This window comes from Actinia tenebrosa, unplaced genomic scaffold (assembly GCF_029948245.1).
Source record: "Actinia tenebrosa isolate PJP-AT-01 unplaced genomic scaffold, QUT_ActTen_1.0 PGA_scaffold13__45_contigs__length_12533684, whole genome shotgun sequence".
NCBI classification, from domain to species: Eukaryota; Metazoa; Cnidaria; class Anthozoa; order Actiniaria; family Actiniidae; genus Actinia; species Actinia tenebrosa.
Window position 1 is genome coordinate 5,178,177 of NW_028292573.1, and position 20,891 is coordinate 5,199,067.

General features: G+C 33.8%; 1 protein-coding gene across 4 annotated transcripts in view; it reads right to left on the reverse strand.

The window, feature by feature from the left end:
- Nucleotides 1-20,891, reverse strand: part of LOC116295189 (alpha-1A adrenergic receptor) — a 53,014-nt gene that overhangs the window by 13,879 nt on the left and 18,244 nt on the right. For 3 of the 4 annotated variants that reach the window (XR_016119605.1, XM_031702940.2, XM_089029229.1), the window contains exons 2-4: nt 19,873-20,012; nt 8,655-8,709; nt 2,935-2,969 (exon numbers count right to left, since the gene is read on the reverse strand). The gene's annotated coding sequence lies outside the window, so the exon portion shown is untranslated. Of the gene's footprint in view, nt 1-2,934; nt 2,970-8,654; nt 8,710-9,764; nt 9,953-19,872; nt 20,013-20,891 lie in introns of those variants that run through there. The other variant, XM_031702942.2, reaches the window with a different exon arrangement.

Sequence of the window (20,891 nt, forward strand, 5' to 3'; positions counted from 1 at the left end):
ACTTATTAAGGTGACTGGCTATTTTTGAAAAACAAAAAACAAAAAACAAAAAACAACTTTTTTTCTTAAAAAAAGTACAATTTCCTAGAGTGAAATTTAATGCTGATTCCAAATACGAAAAGAAAAATGGGGCGTCCCAAGCTTGTTTTCGAGATAATCGGCATTTAATAGATGCCTACGCGCGAGGTTTTAAAACTTACAAGATCAGTTCTTTACAGACAAGTGAATCATTCTACAATACAGGATAGTTGACAAAAAGACAAAGAAATGCATTGATTTGTCATATTTCGTCCTTTCAGTGCCTTCAAGAAATCCATAAAGACTCACAAAAATTCCCTACAAAAACCTATATTTTCGTGTGCTAGAAAAATTAACTTTTCTAAAGAAGTTGATATACCGTAGATTTTTAGAAGTATTTTTGGATAAGCTTATAAAAGGTATAGAGTATCGGGCAAAATTTGAGGAGTTTTTGCCCTCTTGAGGTTCAAAACGTGTGTGGTTCTTCAATAAAATCTTGTAGATTATTCAGCGGTTTTTGAGCGCGCGCTCATCGTGGGCTCAAATACGTTCAAAAATAGGCAGTCACCTTAAATGTGATTGGTCCTCGCGAGGAAACCCTAACAAAGAGCGGAATATTGAATCTCGAAGTCAAGGTAACGGAACTTTAGGCTTAATTGGTTTGATAAATGTAGAGTAATATCGGTTGTTCCGGATAATTATCATTCTGTCTACATAGAATAGTTTGCTTCTATGACGATAATATTCTAAAATGATTTTCGTTTAGAAATGATACTTTTTACAATCGTTTGGGGGGGGGGGGGGGGGGGGGGGGGGGCTGTGAGTTAGGCGTGTTCTGTCGACGTTGATAAATCGTCCTCGTGTACGCAATTCAGCCTTTTGGCTGCGATGTACTTACTCAATAAAGTATCTATCTATAAAGTATCTATCTATAGGATACATTTATGAGGGCTGTGGCCCTCATTCCATGTTTGCACGCATTGGAATTTAGAAGTTGATTTTTGTGGTGAACGGAAAACTGGAGTACCTGGAGAAAAACCCTCGAAGCACAGGAGAGAACCAACAAACAACTCTACTCATAGCTAATATAAAGTATGTTCTTTTCATACATTACACCTAGTCGCATTGAAGAGATGCGAACGCTTTCGACGACCTAAGAAATAATCATCGTAAAATCATGAATAATAAGTGAGAGAAAAAAATTATGGAGTACAAAAGCGTCTAAAAAGGAACAAAGACATGACTGGAATTTGAATATATATAACATTCACTAATCAGTAAAGTGGGTTACAATTAAGGCGTTGAATGTGTTGGTGTCAGTATTTTGGATTATTTTTCTGTCCAATATTCGGTGTATTTCGGCAGTCTCTCTTATTTAGAATTCTATATTAAACGGACACTGAAGTATGATATCAACTCTTTCATGACTTATGTTTGAAGAACGTAAAACAATTTATAAACTTTCTAACATAAAGATAAAAACAATTTCTATTTTTTAAAATAATTTACTGAGCCAGCATAACAATATATACTTTTTGAGGTTCCAAATAAGTATTGATGTGTCGTTTCATTACAGACTCATTTACTCAGGCTTGGCCTCGTATCAACGGTAAAGCAAAGAATTTACAACTTACGACACTTTGAAAATCCACGGACCTTCACTGGAACAATTTTGATATTCGAGGCTAACCCTGAGCAACAGAGAACTCGAAAATGGATTATTATGCCAGCGCACATATAAAAAGGTCCATAAATTTCGAGAAGCCACTTCAAACCCGGCCCCGAATACAAAAATATATACGAAATATGATTATGACGATGAAAATGATATTATCAGATAAACAATAATTTTTTATTCTTGAGAAATTTTGGTATAACATTTACCTCTCTAAAACAAAAGATGACTCATCATATGGTAATGTGAGTATTACATTACTTAACGTTTAAAATAGCGTTGCTATAATACATTTATAATAAAATATATTGAAATTATGAGTATGAAGAAAATGTATGTGGAGGAAGGAAACTGAAGAATTCTGAGTTCCAGATGGGAGTGGAAACTACGATCTTCCGTTTATATTCATTTTAGCGATTTTAAGTCAATTTGATAAATAATAAAGAAAAAGTTTTGTTTTGTTATTTTAAATGTTATTTCTGCAAGCAGCACACGTAAGCGTGCGCCTCACTGTTATATTCACCTGTAGGTAAATATAACAGCATAAGACGTAAAATGTGACCAATGAACGCGCTGGATTTATTATATTCACTTGTGTAAAAACACTATATATATATTGAAATGATAACCAAACATTTTTTCTTTGCCCAAACAACTTAAATTAAAGTATAGAATATGATATATTGGCCAAAGTGCATGATGAAGCGTTAAAGTCATATTAACTAGCGCCAAAACATAGGCCATAAACGCGAAGCACGTCGTAAAACGAAAACTACAGTCTAAGAGTGCAATTAGTCCGCATATGCGTAGGTGTTTTCAGCATGAAGAAGATGGATTAAAGGCTTGAATGAGGTGAAGGTGTTGAGCGTAAACCCTTAACTGGAATAAATACTAGAATAAGTTTTAATGCATGTATCCATTTCTGTTTCACTAGCCTGTCTGAATGCTTCATGTCGACGGTAAATATAAAGCATTGACACGTCGTCCGTGAAGAACATAAAGATAAATGGATGAATATCTTCGTTTACAACTACTCCAATTCAAAATCAATGGTAAACAACGTATTCAAATATTTTTTAACCCTGAAAAAACCTCGAGGTTGATTTAGCTAAATCAGGGTACAGCTAACTCACTTATGGAAATGGAATTTAGAGTATTAGGTTTTGTTGAGGGAGGAAAACCGGAGAACCTGGGGTAAACACCATTAAAAACGAGAGAGAAACCCAATAAATTATACTTACATGTGATGCTTCGTTCAGGAATCGAATCCAAAGCCCTAGAAATAAGAGACGAGTTACCGCTACAATACACTTGATTTCCAAAGAACATCATACTCAAGGGCATGACACATGGTCTGAGATGGGAAAACAAATATGGCGCACCAAAGCTTTATATTTGGCCTCTAGTAAAACCTCCTCCGCCCTTCAGATAGCACAAATGATTCCTTAAGTTTAAATTACTTTTACAGAGAAAAAAAAAGGACTAAAGCTTTTAGGCCTTTTAGGCACCTTTTTAGCTCGCGTCGGCAAACATGGCGGCGACTATCATGGTGACGTAATAGATAAACAGCATTAATGTTCTATTCGTACAACTTAATTTAACTTAAATACAAGCGGCTTTTTATTTAAGGCTGATCGATATCCTCGAAGGTTTGAAGCCGGATTGAACTTCATTTCGAAGCGTATTATTTTTTCTACTTACTTCTTATCTCTCTCGCTCGAAGTTCATCGCTGACAGGGAGAGAAAAAACTGCCAAAATCTGCATGAGTTTTAGTGTCCCTTATCATTTATTTTTTATCGATTTTAGGAATTTAATTTGATTTAAACGTCTACTTATAATACTACCACTCAACTTTCTAAAAGTGCTTTTCTCTCTCAGTTAATTTCAAAAAAATGTTAGTTGAAGGTTCGATTTAATGTCTTCACTGGTCTTCACTCTAATAAGGTCGTTTTAATTTTTTCACAAAAGTGAATGTCTCAGTTTCCAACGAATTTTTTGTTTTTCTTTTTCTGCATGGCAGTTAAGTTTACTGCCTTATCATTGTTGTTAGTACAGTTATAGATATCGTAGGATCAACAATACAATAATAAAGCTTCCTAGATCCATTATAAACCAGGATTCGATATTTGTTTAGGTTGCCGTGGAAACGTGGTAAGTAGCGTCCGGAAATATATAAACCTGGTTAAATGACACCAGGGTATACTTCGTTTCAAAGGATTATACTTAAGATAGGCTATCACTAACATTCTATATCTTTTCAATAAAAATGAAGAAAGAAAAATCATTTATATATTTCAGCACATAATTAGTTTAAATGTCGTATAAAAAATAAACGCACACCCAGATATATATATATATGTGTATATATATATATATATATATATATATAAAATATATGTATAATATTACGTAGAAATTATGGGATATTTTTCTATTTTTTTAAAAGTTATTTATTTTTTAGTTGTCACGAGAAAAAAGTAAAAGTAAAAAAATAAATAAATAAATAAAAAAAAAAAAGAAAGAAAGAAAGAAAAACACGAAGTTAGCCCCGTATTATATTGCACTTTTGCCCATGTAGTATATATATAAATATATATATTTATACAGCCATTTGCAAAAATTATGACCGCTTCCAATATACATACAAGTATATCAAAAGCATATCAAAAATTATGGGATATCCTCCCTTATATTTTTTTCGAGTTGTCTATCATTAGGGCTTTATGAAAATAATATCAAGAAAGATATCCCGCCCTGTCTGATATACTTTCGATATACTTGTATTTATATTTTAAACGAGCAAAAACTCTGACAATTTAACACATTTATTTAAAAGTATATCAAAAGTGACAAAGTGGATCAGAAATTATGGGAAATCATTCCTACTGTTTTGTTTTTAAGTTGCCTATCACAAAGGGCTTTATTTCTCGTCACTAAGTGCAGTAAAACTAACTCATAATTTCTTATATTATTCTAGTTAATTCTAGATATTTTTATATCATCGCTTTTAAAAGAAAGAACATCTAGTTGTTCAAATATAAGAGAGCTTGCTGTCTAAAGTAAAGTACTCGAGTAAAATCAAGGAAATGAACCGGTATTATGTTCCAAAGTGTTGCACGTCGCCTTCATGAAGTCCATTGAGTTGAGGATTAACTGGCGACAACTTCGTCGTGAAATTTAAACTTCTCAAATACCCGATGTTTGCTTTTTTGTCATTTCGTTCCTGTCCTTTCCTATTATATGTTTATCTTTTCACCTTTTTAAAAAGCTTTTGGTGGTCATTGCTGTATTCCTTCTTTTTAGTACATTTTGGGCGCATGCTTTTATAACGAGGGTGAATATGTATTGAATGTTTGTTGTGTTGTAATAAAAAAAGGTTCAAAGTACATATCGATGCAAAAAGGAAAAAAGCATTAAAAAGAAAAAGAAAAAAAAGGAAAAAAAGAAAAGAAAGAAAGAAAGAAAGAAGAAAGAAAGAAAGAAAGAAAGAAAGAAAGAAAGAAAGAAAGAAAGAAGAAGAAGAAGGAGGAAATGAAATAAGCACTTATTTATTTGACTTATAGACCACATATACTAGTGTATCTGTGAATACGTTTATGTACATTAATATATTTATGATCGCTTCCTTTTTGAAACCCAGTTGTGATGCCGTAGAACGGTCTAGTGATTATTATTATTAAGGAATGAAAGAAAGAAAAACAAACAAACAAAAGCAAATTACAAAACGAACAAATCTAAAGAAAGATGAACGAATTTTTGAATTCTAAAACCACACAAGCCCATAACATCTTCAAGAGCTCACTGAACCTCCAAAGCCTCAGGCGATAGTCTAGATGACTTACACTCTTTGGGAATATATTGCTATCAGTAATGTTACAAATTTAGCCAAATGATACAAAGTAAAAAAAGGCAATATTAAAACATGATAAACTGCTGTTTTGCCGGTTACAATTTAGACTATCTTAGCTTATAATGGCTACAAGCTGTCTAGTAGCAACTGAGTATAAGATATACGGTCCAAGACGCCTAATCATCAGTGATCCTTTATAAATATTGTGGGTAATTTTGAGATATTAGACTACATGCTACCTTACATCAGACAGATGGAGCCGGCTGATTTGATAATGCTGTGCTAAACTATTAAAAGCCTTGTTTTCGCTCTGGAAACTGGGAATAAATTGGTTGAAACCCCACTGGTGGGCGGCTGTAATAACCTAGTATTTGTCTGGTGACTTAAAGACTTGCAGAAAATTGAGTGAGATCTTTGATTATTGAATAATTCATGTTTCGTGAGAACCATTGAACGTGTCGTTGTGTTTACTTATCTGTTCTTTTCCTTCTTTCTGGTAGGTGCATGTCGGCGGTACGGAAGGGAGGGGTCGGCGGACGATTAGGGAGAGGGCGTGCGGGGGCGGGAGGAAGATGGAGCGAATGAGGCGGAAGTTGGAGGGGAGGAAGCACTGCTCCTTCAGATAGTCGCCGTCTTGTAGTGCCTTATGTATTCGTTCTATCTGCTTCTTCTTTCCTCTAATTTTTTCGTCTTCTTTCTCTCTTTATCTTTCTTTCTTTCTTTCTTTCTTTCTCTTTCTTTTTCTTCTTTTCTTTCTTTCTTTTGCAAGCAGGCAATTCAATTCAATTCCTTTCTTTTTTTATTAATCTATTAATTTTTCCATCCTGCAACCTCCCCCCCACCTTACCCTCCCTCTCGAGAACATGATAATGTGAAGCCTAAATTATGATAGCTTAGTATGTCCTGAATCCATTTTAGTCATAAATCAATTAAGTCATAAATTATTTTAGAGTTGTTTTATGTGAACGTTGAACCGCGAAAAACACAGTAAGCCTAATAAATCTCGTAGTAGAAGCTCAACACAATTTCATTATTTTCTTATAGACAACTTCGTTGCACGGGCCAAGGAAAATCCCTCTAGTATTGAGTATAGCCTCTACTTGTGGCCTATTGAGATACAGTAACGTGAACGATTCCTCTCAGGTCCTCTACTAACTAATATCACTGAACTATATAAAATTTATTAACGCTGTCATAATTCCACCGGCTACATTCACTAGGTCATCATAAATTGATCTGAAGTCGTGAATCCTTAAGGCCGGTTTAGACGGTACGATTTTCGCCTAAAACTATCGTATACAACACGCTTACGTCTGTCGTAAGCGAGTTGTAAGCTTGATTTACACGCTACGACTCGAGTTGTAGGATGGCGCAAGCGTGTTGTATACGATAGTTGTAGGCGAAAATCGTGCCGTCTAAACCGGCCTTTAGGCTGTACACAAACGTATAAAGTCAACTCTCGTTACGCCAGACGCCCTCGGAACCGTCACTTCATATCCGTTATATAGCGCGAGCGTCAGCAATAGCGAAAATTATTTAAGGCCATTTCTTTTGTCTGTATTTTTCCTCGGGGAATTCCTGTCCGTAATAGCAAGGTGTCCGTAATATCGGGGCGTCTGCAAGGTTGACTCAGTATATTGACAGTTTTATTTCTAAGCAATTTTTATTCCAGCCGACTTAATTTCGTTTGAATTTGATTCAATGAATTTTAAATTTTAATGTAAACTGTTGCTATAAAACATTTATCAAAAGAAAGAAAGGATATTGATCGAGGAAGAAAACTGGTTCTATTTTTCCCTTTCTCTTGTTCGTTTTCCATTTTCTCATTTTCCTTATCTCTTTCCTGTATCTTTTCTATTTCATTCTACTATTCAATTTCCGGTTGTTCTATTTTTATTTCTTTTTCGTTATGATTCTCTCCTTCTGTGTTTTTATTATTTTTTCTTTCTTTTTATTCTATTTTTCTTGGGGAACAAAAAAGTTAAGAAATGCAGCTGTGCTGATGCAGAATAATCACATGATAAAATGAACTTAATTTCAAGATGGATGCAATTAGAAAACGGCATTTGGTGCTGAGTACGGCTATTTGATTATATTATCAATCAGAAAGGAAAAAAACTAGGACGAAATACACTGTTTAGAAATGAAAAAAAAAACCCTGTGAATATGTAGTGCAGCGCATGCCTGCTATAAATTTTATTTTTATTTTTACTTTTAACGATCGTGAAAAGTTTGATTATTGGCAAACAAAAAGAGAGAAAAAACTTAGAAAGGAAAAGTACGAATCTTAGGAAATAAAAACGAAAGAAAGAAGTAAGAAGAAAGAGAAAGATTTAATAAGAGAAGCGAAAACAATGGAAGGAGAGAGAGAATGGAAAAAATTAATGAAATAGCTTAATGACTGCCAAGCTGCCAGAAATGTATTTAGATTTACTGCTTGTTCTTTGGCAAGTGATATATTAGTCCCTATACTAATCCCACCGAATGGCCCGTAACACCGAGTAACGCCATTATACGTTATTAGAACCGTAATTTTAATCCCAAAAGACACTAACGCGATAGAACCCAATGCAATTATATTCCAAAAATGAAATTAAAAAATCCCAAAAAATTGTCAACATACGTCTACATTTCTTTCAGGAAGTTTACAAAAATTTGGAAAAAAATAAAGACAACGTTTTCTTATTTTCACGGCGTTTACTTTTGAAGTATTTCACTGGAAGATCAAACAATAGTATTTGAAAGTCTAACAGCCGTCAAATTCCTCAATTTCAGCTGTCAAATTAAGTAAAGGATCAGCAAAACTAAAAACGTCTTTGATAGAACATCGTTGTTTTATCTGTTTGACGAAGGTGAGGTTGAACGACAGAAAAGCCAACAGAAAGTATGCGAGACATCAAACAGTCTTAATGAGATAAAGGTTCCTTATCATCTCACTTGTGGGAAAGAAAAGCGAATGACATTCCTATTCACATTTTACGAGTGCTAATCATAACAAGAATTATTTTAGTTGATTATGATTCTAACTTCGAAAACCTAACCTAAGTTGTATGCTTTGATATTTTGTTGCGTTTATTTATAAATCGTAAAATATAATTAACGATTCGTACCTTTGGCTGACAAATCACAGTACGGCAGCTCTTGTCACTGAAGTGCCTCTATGACCTGAAAAAAAAATTGTTTAGTTTCTTAAATTTCACAGTTCTGAGAAATATGACCGTTTTTTAGAAAGTCTTCCAAAATTTGAGAGATCTTGATGGATTTAGAAGGAAAAAGGCTTACAGTTACGCGTACTGCGAGAACAGAACGTTGTCACATCGTATACGAAATGAAAGAATCAATCGCTGGGAGAGGCGGAATCAATATGTAAACTTACTAATGAAGTAGCGAGATGTTATGGATGCAGAATAAATATGTCAAAGCTTGATCGATAAGACTTTTCTAATACCCCCTAAGTGTTTGTAATCTATCTAACTTCTACCTCAACTGTTGCAATCAGTATAATTTAAAAAAAAAAATGGCGTTGCCTTATACTCGTCCTAATTAAGAATACAACCGACAAACCAATGACTAAAAAAATCACATCTCTGTACTCGGTAAAAAGATGCCATTATTCAACCATTCCGCTTATAATTTATTTACAATGAGTTTTTAACTAATCTAAGTCGAGGATATATAGCCAGAAACCCTAATCATCTTTCGTGTTTCTAATTAACATTTGAACGGAATCAGGACCACATTTTGATTTCGTTGTTTTGCTGTGTTGTTGCATTGCATCTTTTGTAAACTTCTTATCACAATTCCCACATCAAGTAACTGATAGCTAACTCCATCATTCTAATTATTTTATTCTAGTCGCTCTTATTTGTCCCAGCCATTTTGATGCCATAAATTCTACGTTTCAGTGCTGTAAAACCACATAAAAAATGGGCTCTGAAAACTATTATAGATAAATAACGAAATTTATAAGATCGGAAAGCTCCCTGGTTGTTTCGAGAATCCTTCGTGCTTGAAAGAATAGATAATTTAGATCTAAAGCAGGTGGATGGGTTGAGCCTTATTTTCTTAATTCGCTAGTAGTCTCACACAAGTGCTAATTTCCAATGACTATATTCTTTTCTAATAACAATCAATACAAAAACATCGTAATTATCTAAACTTACATAATTTCTTTTACAAAAGATTAATAAAGTAAAAACTTTGGTATTGCTTCCACTCACCCGAATATAACCGTGCCGACTTCACGAGAAAGCGTAGAAAGCCGAAGTTAATAGAACCTTGAATATGTTCTTCAGAATAAAGTTATTGACCACAAGAAAGAGCGATTTGAAGCAGATGCAGCGTTCCCGAAATTTGGCTTTCTCTTTCGCTTAAAACGATTAAAATAGAAAAAGTGGGAAATCAGGCAGTGTTGATGACGCAGGCGTACAAACGAGACACAAAGGTCATGATTCTTTGGCTAATTAGCGCAGAGTTAAAAAAACAAGCAAACTAGAGTTCGTACGGTCACTTATTTGAGAATCCAACATGAAGCATTTTACACCCTGCCAGACTGTTTCTTCCTACAGTCGAATATCACAATGCAAGGACTGAATTTTCCAAAAATAATTAAAGCTTTCTGATCACAAATATATATGAAAAATTTGCGTCACCGGCTTCGGAGTGTTATGTTCTTGACGTTATTTGTTCTTTGTTATATTGCTCTTTCTCTAGACAATAACAGTACTTCAGAAGTAGGAGACTGATGTGGAGAGTAACTCGACTAGAGAACAACAAGAGAAAATATGGAGTGCACAGAATATTCATGGAATAATTCATTTGGACAACCCTCTTCTCTTTTAATATGGGAATTTTGGCTTTAAAAGAGTTCTGTAGTAAAAAAAATATTGGCAGAAACTAAAATGATGGTAGTATAAAATTACCTTTATACCAGATGTCCACTTGAAACTCGAATTAAAAAATATATACATTAATTTGATTTTTGTTTCGAATAATATTTCAATTTTTTTGTGACAAAAATAATGACAAACGACGGTAAAATGGCAAAGAGAGCTGCCAGTATTAAGTGCTCAGTCGAGTCATTTGTCAATATAGCGCAGAGCTTGCGAAAACAAAGGATCAGAGGAATGGAAATTCAACAGAATAAAAATATACACAATGTCATTAAACTAAGCTGTAAAACAAAGACATTAATGTTCTTGATTTCATTATCCCGTTCTAATACTGTGAGCAGATTTTGTCTTCTATTTTACATGTTTTTTACCTGCAAAAGGCATTCTTTTTCGTCTATTTTAAACTTGCGTTTGAATTTCCTTATTTTTACCTCGACACTATTACCTCGCCACACGATCTAAATGAACTGAGAAGGTAAGACTGGTTGAAGATTGATAAACAGAATTAATGTAAACACAAAACACTTACAAACGAAAGTATATGGTAAATAAATAATTGATAATAATTATATTCATCTGGTCTCTCAAAGTACGTGGGTGATTACTCTTTACTGCGCATGTCAGGGATTTCATTTTATTCTGGTTCGGGAACCATCTGAATTTGAATCGGTCATAAAAGACGTTCTTCTAAGCACTGGTCCATTATCCCAGTGGGGTATATTGAACGACTTTTGGCTAAAACTCATTGACTCGTTAAGCAATGAGTCCATTACATGATATTGGCCTCAAGCAAATCCCTTGCCCTCGGGAAGTGATGCGATTTGATGTCAATCAAGTCACGTCACTTCCCCTCGGGCAGCCCTCAGTTAATCCTTTCAAGAACCTCGAGTAGCTGACAGAAAGATCTATATGAAGTACTAATTACCAAAAGTTCTCCTTACAGCGATTTTTTTTCATTAGATTTATTGGGTTTTCACACGTTGAGAATTAATATTCAAGTCAGGAAACGTACCATGATCCTTTGGGGTTAGCAACGATTGTTCGTTTAAAGTTGGAATAAATAGGTTTAAGTACAAGAGAAGATAACTTAAAAAGATCCACGTACTGATAACATCACCGAAATGAAAGCTCTACTTCCGTCTAGATATACATGCCTTTGTAGAGCTTATAATGCACTCAAAATGTGGTATTATTTATTTTTGCAGTGATTGAAATTCGTTTAACAGCAATAATGGTTGAATAATTTGCTTTCGTTAGCTGATTGCAATCAAACTGACTTAATGACTGGAAATCTTAATGTTCTGGTACAAACAGCCACCACAAGTGGAACATAGAAAACATTTACTGTGTTGATTCGGCTGGCTTCTGATACAGGTGTTCGCTAGAATCCAAAAATAGAAGATTATTTTGACCAGACATTGGGTAGATTGGCCTATGTGTATAATTGAATCAAAACCTATTGAATGTATATATATATCATATATATCATAATATATATATGAATATATGAAAACAAGAAAAACTAACAAGCAAAAAAAAAAAAAAAAAAATAATAATAATAATAATAATAATAATAATAAAAATAAAATAAGATAAAATAAATGGCGATGACTATATCATAGGGAAATCAAATAAACAAAAAAACATATATAATAAATCAATTTTTTAATAGTGAGATACAAATTTATTATATGCATACAGGTTTCCAATAATTTGCCACCCTTCACTCACTCACCCACGCACTCTACCACTACATTAAATCATATGAAACTTACGCTTAACAAAAGGTCAACAAAAGGAAACTGACGCTCACGCCCCCTCCTAAATCACGGTCAAACACGCAATTTTGAACATTTTTTTGTACATCTTGTTGGATATATTCATCTCTTCTAACAATATGAAAAAGGTAGCAACGGAAAACGATAGAATAACATCTCCTTTCAATGTTTTTAGTTTTCTGGATCTCGTAGATTATTTTTTACCCCGGTCAATTTGGAATTTTTGATCATCGGTGAGGTCAATGTTTGTATGGCTTTCCTCATATTTCAGCACACGTACATGCACAAAAACCCCTATAAATAGCTCCAAAATCAACCAATCAAAAAGGTAGCAGCTGAATTGATTAGTATATGGAAAAACCCGCATTTTGATGTAAAACAGACCCACATTCGTAAGGATTTTACGCGGTCAAAATGAATTCGAATGTTATACTTCTTGCCTCTCTCGTACTGAATCTCTTCGCTGCCCCTGCTGTCGAAGCACTTGGAGAGCAATCTTCCGAAGGAGGTTCGAAAGGAGCAGAATTTCCTCATTTTTTCCACGAAATCAATAAGTAAGTAGCGTTGAAATTGATTCTGGAAATGCGCGGGAATACTATAGTTTTAATTATATGTTTCCTAAAACACAACGCGATGGTGGAGAAAGCTATGAGTCGGCATTGAAGACTATTGTTGAAAAGGTTCTGGACGAATCGGGTCTTAAAGGGATCACCGTCAACAACAGAATTATCAGTGCGATCAAAACTCAAATTTACAATTTACAAGCAAAAGTTAAAGCAGCACGGTTAAAAGGCGGTGGCAGGTTGGCCAAAGAAAATTTTAGACTCGTGGAAAAATGGAAAGACCTATCGGTTCAAAATATATTACAACGAGTTAGATGTTGGAAAACTTAAAGAGGAAAATAGAGAATTAAGGAAAACAAAAAGAAAACTTGAAGAATCATTAGTCCAAGAAAAGGTTAAAAAACTACACGTTGAAGAAAAACTCACGGACGCCTTAAAAAGAACAGAAAAACAAAGGAACTATTATAAGAAACAATTCAGAGCAATAGCGCTAAAAGTTGCCAGAAAACAAAACAAAGTGAGAGGTCCAGAAAAATATAAAACTTTTAATGAATACTCCCCACAGCAAAGGACAAGAATAAGATCTAGTTTGAAAGAACAATGCAAGACAACACTATCCTTTCTTGGCCTTTATAATTTTATGGCTACGAAAGTTGAAGTTTTTAATCCTGATACGGGAATGTTTGAGACTTTTGAGCTAGCTAACGAACAAGATATAGATTTTACTAACGCCCCAACAAAAGAATTGACTAGTGATGACATCAATGAACTGAATACCTGGTTATATATCAAAGACAAATTCAATCTTTCCAATGAAGCATGGAATGAACTTGCTCAAAAATCCAAGGAAATTCCATGTCAATATAAAATGGTAAAGAGGATGCAAGCATTGAATAGTCAATGGGAAGTGAGGCCAAGGCCTGGTGATGCTGAAGGTATTCAGATTGAATTTGCTAAGAGTTTAGAAGAGCAAGTAAAAAGGCTACAGAAACAGGGAGAACTGCTGGAAGGAAATACCATACAGGTCAAAATCAGTGGTGATGGGACTAATGTTGGAAGGACTTTAAAACTTGAAAACATTACTTATACGATTTTAAACGAAAAAGATATTGCTATGGGAGAGAAAGGTAATTATATACTAGCAGTCATAAAAATACAAGAAGATTATGATAACTTAAGAATATCCCTTTCTGATCTTACGAATGAAATGTCTAAATTAAAAGAAATTACTGTCAATAATATAACATATAACATAGAATATTTTCTGGGTGGGGATTGGAAATTTTTAGCTTTAGTTTGTGGGTTGGGAAAGGCAAACCAAGATCATGCATATGCATATGGTGCATGTGCCCAAGAATGGAAAGGCATGATACTACTAAAACATGGTCAATTAGTGATTCAAAGCAAGGAGCAAGATCCCTTGATGAAATATCTAATCATGCCAAGTCTAAAAAATTTAATCGTAAAGCTGTTCCTCTCTTCCCTTTTATTCCTATTGATCATGTAATTATTGATAACTTACATTTATTCTTAAGAATATCAGATAATTTAATTGAGCTACTGATTAGAGAACTCAGAAGGCAGGATGCAGTTGACAAGCTAAAAAAATTTCCAAATGGATTTCAAAGGGATAAGTACAAGCACATGACAGGCTATGAAACCTTTCTAAACAACATTGGAATATCATTTTCATGGAAAATCAAAAAAGATACTAAAAAATTAGAATATAGAGATCTAACTGGCCCTGAAAAACTTATTTTATTTCAGCATATTAACTTTTCTACACTTCTTCCATTTTATGACAAATGTAATGATCTTGAAAAACTCTGGATTGATTTCATAGAAATCATAGGGGACCTCAAACTTACATTTTCATCTGAGGAGAGCATTATCAATTTGAAATGCAAAATCAGAAATTTCTTCTCCTTATTTCTCTCTTTGTATCAGGCAAAAGATGTGACACCCTATATGCATGCGCTGTATGCCCATGTTCCTGAGTTCTTATCACTGTACAAGAATCTCGCATATTTTACACAACAAGGGATGGAAAAATTTAATGACACTGCTTCAAAAAATTATTTTAGATCTACCAATCATAGAGGTATTTCTGCTCTGAAACAACTCTTTTTAAAGAAAAACAGAATTCACTTCCTTGAAGCAGAAGGCTGTGAGAGAGTTAAAGCCACATATCAATGTAAAAACTGCTCAAAAAGCTGCCATAATATTAAGACTTGCACTGAGAAATGTGCAAACTGTGGCTTTCAAACTTGTTGTGCACATCTTGAGAGAGTAATAATGTATGGACAAAAAAATGCCTAATTACACAATAAAGTTTTTAATAGGTTATTCACTGGGTATAGGGTATTCACTGTGATGATCAACATTCTAACACAACAGTTAATGTGCTAGATATTTAAACATACCTTGTATCAAAAATGATGTTCTGAATCTTCATTAATATAAATCAAAACATCAATGTAGAGCTATATTGCAATCAAAACAACAGTAAAAAATATTGCTTCTTCAGACTATTATATTACTTCTAAAAAATATGCATATATTAAGTATAATCTTATACCAAAATTATTAATTATTGGCAAAGAAATGTATTTTTACTTACTCCATTGTTGTTAATTCTTATCTATAATTATGTAATTATGTTTCATCAAATATTTTTTCTCAAGTCATTTCTAGTATTATGAACTAAATGTACTGTAATTGTAACGATTTCCATCACCACGAACAAATGTAAATACAATAAAATTTCTTTCTTCAATCTCAGACTTCACATGTTGATCTCCAATTAACTTATATTCTACTATAGGATTAGATTTGAAAGCCAGTAGCGAACTGTTCCTTTAATTACAAAGGCAAAGTCTCCATTACCATTAAAAATGCGCTCATCCCACTTTTTACCAAGGAAATTGTCAATGAGTCTGTTGGATGGTAGCCTGTAAATAGTCTTTTGTCTTTCTTTAATACCTCTTACTACTGTGGCAAGTCCTCCTTCAAACACATCTGGCTCAACCCTAAGCTCTATGCGTACAGCTGGATCATCCCTTCGACCAGAAAACAATTTTCTCTTGATTTCCCGATATAATTGTTCATGGAATATTTCTTGTCTATCTCCAATTGAATCTGCGGAAGGTATATTCAGCTTTTCATGACGAACAGAGGGAAAGCTTGCTCCATCTCCAAAAGATTTCCACTCGTCATACTTTGTACTATACCCAACATAGTGGATTTTTATTCGCTTCTTTGACTTATCTACCTCAGTTACTACCACGTCATAAAGATTATTGTCTTTCTTTGACGATTTTCTTTGCTTTGAAGCAAAATCCGAGGAAAATTCCTGCATATACCTCACTGGAAATTTTGACTCACGTTTTACACGAGTCGTATCCGCCATTTTGAAAATCCATATATGGGATTGATTCGCATGCGCAGTACATTAAAATGTGTCCGCGTAGGCCTAGGCGCTAAAAAGAGCAAATGTTCATAAATGTATGGAATAAGTTTGATATGTCATATGCACATAACTCACATGTTGATTTTTACGGAGGGAGGGTCCAAATAAACCAGACAACCTGAAGAAAAAATCTGACCTCGTGGTACATACATATTCCCATACATTAGTATTAGTATGCTTTATAATCATTCATTCTTATCTTCATTATTAGTTATATCTATATACGCAATGGCGTTGTTAACTGAATAACACAGTATATTTATTCATTAATTATTTGTTATTATTTAATTTTTATTGCTGTCATCATCATCATCATCATTATTAATATTATTATATATTACTACATACATAATGGCGTTGTTAACTGAATAATACATTGTTTTTATTTATTTATTATTAGTTATTATTTAATTTTTATTGCTATCGTCATCATCATCATCATCATTACCATCACCACAACCACCACCATCATCATCATTATCATCATCAACAACATCATCTCATCATCATTATCATTACTATCACCGCCACCATCACCATCACCACCACCATCACCATCACCACCACCAATACCTCCACCATCATCATCATTATCATCATCAACAACAACATCGTCTACTTCATCATCATCATCATCATTAGCCGATGGTATTTCTACATAAATGATGACGGCGTTAATTGAGTAAAATATATAATATATTTTTTTATTTATTCATTTGTTATTATAATCGTTTTAGTTATTGTCTCCATCAACATCATCATCATCATCGCTATTAGATAATTCTAAGTGGTATAAAGTGTGTGTGTTAAATGAGCAATAGGTTATTATTCATTTATTATTTATTTATTTGTGTTATCATATAATTATCCATAAAATACCTGTATTTCTCATTTTCGAAAAACTGATATTTTCACATGTCAAAATAACATGTTATTTTCGCTACGCTCACTCGCGAGAGATCTTTTCAACACTCGAAGATAAATTTCGATTCTCCGCGCGCCCATGTATAATCCTCTATTCATTGCATTTCATCATTATCATTATGAATCCGATATAGTCTGTTTTGCTAACTACATCTAGTTTATATCACCTCAATATTTCTTAATAATCCTTAAATTTTTTAATTTATTTAATTTGTTGCAAATATATTTAGATATCGTATATATAGATTTTGATTACATTCTTTGGCTATTTAAAAATTGTTATTATTCAAAATTTTCCATTTTAAAATAATAGATAATAATAATAATAATAATAATAATATAATAATAATAATAATAATAAAGAAATCAAGTATGTGATACGTGACTGGGAAGTGAAAGATGACGTCAGGAAAAGCCATCAAAAACCACTCTTCTTTCGGAAATACTTAGCTCACGACACAAAGCCCCCTCTCTTCCAGAATTTTCCACCTCGAGACGTATATAACAGATTTAAAAGTTTTGCTTCATAAACTCCTTGAAGTAATATATACAGTAATGGTCAAAAAGAAAATAATTTTGTAAACTTCTTTAAAGTAAAATAAAATTAGGTAATAGTAAAACTGAAACTAAGCTAGTTATAATGAATTAGTTTCTCATTGAAGATGGGATGAGAGAAAGTCGATACATGTAGGGAGGATATAATAAAGATTAAAAATAATATTCAGAAAAAAATGGTATCATTTTCTTTCTAGGTAGTAATGTTTTTTTCTTTCTGGCTATCAAACTTATCGGCAATACAAGCAAATTTCTAATTCATACTCTATTTCTTGTATATCATTCGTTAAAAAAACTACTTTACTTATAAATAACACTGGGGGAAAAAACACATTCGCATTACACCAGTTTACACATTTATTTAGATTTGAAGTTTGGTTCATATCAGTTCTCATTAACAAGTTAATAGGCGTTTTAATTTCTATTTCAGGGTAAGTTAAAAAAATATTAAAATGTTGATAACTAGTAGAATTCGAATTCGTTCAAATTTTGGCTTTGTCTTCTAGTCTCAGAAGTGAGAAACTCAAAGCTTTTTTCCACCAAGCTTAATTGTAGAAAATAAAAGAGGTTAACTAAACTATTGCTTTATATTGAAACCACTCCCGAACTGACATTTCTAATAGCAATCATCTGATATCGTTAGATCACTGACTGAATAACAATCGAGAGAAAAAAATTGCAGAAGTTGCAATACTTTGAAGAAAGCGACAACAAGAAAATAAATGAATAAATGAATGAAAAAGTTAAATGACAATGAAATAGATAGGCAAATTAATAGATAAATAAACAAATAAATAAATAGAAAGAGTTTACGAGAAAAAATATAAACATCTAAATAAACGCGTTTGTTTGTTTGTTTTTTTTGTTTGTTTTGTTTTCTTAAGAACAAATATTTGTAAAAAAGAATAACAACGAAGTGAACGAAAACAGGAATATTAGAAGGACATGACTAAGTGAAAGTAATTCAATGTTGTTTACTTAACAACACAACGTGATCACTAACCACACATGAAAAAACGATTTAAGCAGGGCATTAGCCAAATCCCATTACTTGATGCGCTCGTCTTGACACTAATGGAGTTTAGACTTTAAAAGCAATGAATAACCACTCTATAAACGGGATGTTTGTAAGGCTTATTCAGTACGCGGTGCTTAGGGAAGGCATCGCTGTTTTTTGTTTTAATGTCTTTCAAAGTAAAGTACACACTGGATCCTCTTTTTGTTAACAACTAAAAAAATATGTTGTTTCTTATTCTTATTATCATCATTGATATCTTATTCTACGAAGTTAAATAACTAAGATATTTGTCACCTAGTCGACAAACTTGAGGAAACAAAATTGCGGTTACGTTTGTCGGCCACCGGTGCAAAATGTAAGGGGGGGGGGGGGGGGTAGAGTCGGAGGATTTTTGTTGTTAAAGGCAGAGGGATCGGAGGATTTCTGTTGCAAAATCAGTATAAATACTAAGTGATCCACCATCTCCCCCAAGAGGTAAGTTATTTCTTCTAGTCCCCTAGTGGGTACTACTAAATACCCCCCCTCCCCTTGATCGCTGATCTCCGAACTGAATCCTACAATCCCCTCCCCCTACAGTTGATAAATTATGAGCAGTCCCTTAATTAACTATTCGCGTATGGCCGCATGTTTTCTTTTCCCCCGTTGCTTTTGCTAGCCATATAAATAAGGCAGGATTTACTTCGTCTTATATTATTCCGTCTTTTTGTTAGATTTCCTATTCTTAGTAGCCTCAAACTTGAAGTCTATATTTCAAACTGACATCTTTTGGGTCTTCAATTCCAGTTACAGACGCCAGAAAATGATTAAGTTCTCCGTCAAAACAGACATTAAAAATAAGTATGAACAACTGTCTTACCATATGTTTAGACCAACGAAATACTAAACGCTCCTTTACGATTAGAAATCCTTGGAGCCCTCTCTTCGAGGCTTTGTATCTCACGAATCGCTTCGTATTAAGAACTAATGTCAAAAAACCTTCGCCAAAAGAAATTTGCGAGAAAACCCAAAAAAACGAAAAGTGCTCCAGACATATGCCCCAAATGTTATTCTAATGCTAAAGTAGCAATGTCAACTGCCTCCCAATGAGAGGAAAATTCACTTATGAAAACATGATTGGCTTTGGTTTTACCTCATTGATTTTTGGCCTTTGGAGTTCGTAATCGCGTCTAGGTGGCTTGTTTACGTTGAGGTTCTCTTCCGTCGTCCTTTTATGTCCTTGTCACAGCACTTGTTATTTTAACCAAGGTGAGTGCAATATTCTCGATTAACCTGGATAAAAAACACCAATATCAGACTCTATCCCTGTTTCCCGTATACGAACAACGAACAAGCACGCAAACCCGTTTCTGAAATTCCTAATAGACGCAGCTCCTAAAATCAATCAACTAGAATAAGCCTAAATCGTTTTATCCTCCTCTAATACAGGATTACCCTTGACGTGCAAACTTTAGTTAAAGCACATTTGCGACACTTAACCTCTTAGCGTACATCGAATTGAAAGGATTAAAGTCAAACAAGGCTTACTATCTTCTTCTCCTAAAATTGTTTTTTTCGATTTTCCTTTCTATGAAGTGCGTCTAGAGTCTTCTAGAGGACTCAAGGAATGGAAGTTAGCGCAAAGAGGCGAGACTTCTGTCGGGGACTGAGATTCTTCGTGCCGTAATCAAATCGCTTCGTGATGGAAACAGAGGGTTTACTGCTCTCATCGAGGATTTGTGTTTTGCCTTTTAGGTATTAGTTTATTGGGTTTATATCTTTTTGGTGCTTGACGAATGTCTAAGCAGTGCTGTGCCCCCCCCCCCCTCCCCACGGGGGCTGTGTCGTGGTCGTTATTTGTTGAAGTGTTGGGCGTATTATGACCATGTATTGTTTATAATTCGTGTAGATTAGATTGGAAATTATAAGACATTAGTATGGAAAAATGTAAAAAATGGGGAGGGTTGGTGGGGTGGGGGGGGGGGGGGCTGTAACCTGTAGTCCCCCCTGCCTTAACCAACAACAACAACAAAACAAATAAAAATCATAAAAGATGATTAGGATTAGTAACGCAATTAATGTATTGAAATAATTATATGAACATTTATATATACAGAATATCTATGTACGTATGACGTGTATGTGTGGAATGTGAATTTAGATATTATGCAC